The sequence below is a fragment of the Lipotes vexillifer genome, unplaced genomic scaffold (genome assembly GCF_000442215.2).
Source record: "Lipotes vexillifer unplaced genomic scaffold, Lipotes_vexillifer_v1.1 scaffold295, whole genome shotgun sequence".
In the NCBI taxonomy this organism is placed as follows: domain Eukaryota; kingdom Metazoa; phylum Chordata; class Mammalia; order Artiodactyla; family Lipotidae; genus Lipotes; species Lipotes vexillifer.
In genome coordinates this window covers 465,785-466,653 of record NW_006773247.1, presented here as the reverse complement: position 1 = coordinate 466,653, position 869 = coordinate 465,785, and positions in this window count along the sequence as shown.

The following is an 869-nucleotide window of genomic DNA, read 5'->3' as shown; positions in this document are numbered from 1 at the left end:
ACTTCATTTAGAAATTAAATTGAACTATTAAAATAGTCATATTGTATTTTTTGTGTGGACAGAGACTAAGGATGTCACTAAATACACTATTAGTTGAATTTTTTAATGATTCTTTAAGTCAGGGTATTAAAACAATATAAAAAATCAATACTTCCATAGTCTTCATTTTTAAATGTCATTTTACATCAACTTTATCAACTTTTTCTCATAAAATTGAATTTGGGGGTATACTCCCATCTTTGGAGGGACCTCAAAATGTTAATGGAATTTTCAATGACTAAGTTCTTGGATGAAATCTGCACTCTTAAAGGATGTGGCTCATTACTTTATGGCAATCATATAAGTTAGCAACTGACAGATAAGAGGCTTGTACTTTGATTATTTCAGTTACTTTTAGTGGGTCTCACTAGTCCAAGAAATTCTGAAACAAATGTGGAGCAAAACAAGTATTTTACATCCTTTCAGCACTTATATCTACATGAAAATTGTTCACTTTTTAAAAGAAAACTCAGGCTGGTAATAGCCTAAGCCACATAGAAAGATATTTGCTACCAGCCAATAATTTCCTGAACCAATTACTATCATGTATTTAAATTAGTGTTTATGATATGGAACTTTGTTTGAGTTTCTAAATGCCAACAGTCTTAACTATTGAAGCAGAAAAAAAGCCATAGAAAAGAATATTAGAGAATAAGTTCCTTCCTCTTGATTTCTTAAAGTTTAACTTTCTTAATATAAAATTAAAAGAACAAAACATTTGTTCACTTTTTATACATGTGAATGATTTAACTGACAATCTTTCCACACTCTAAAAAATTTAAATATATTTTAAATTATCAAAGTAATATATCCTCATGGTGACTAGTGGC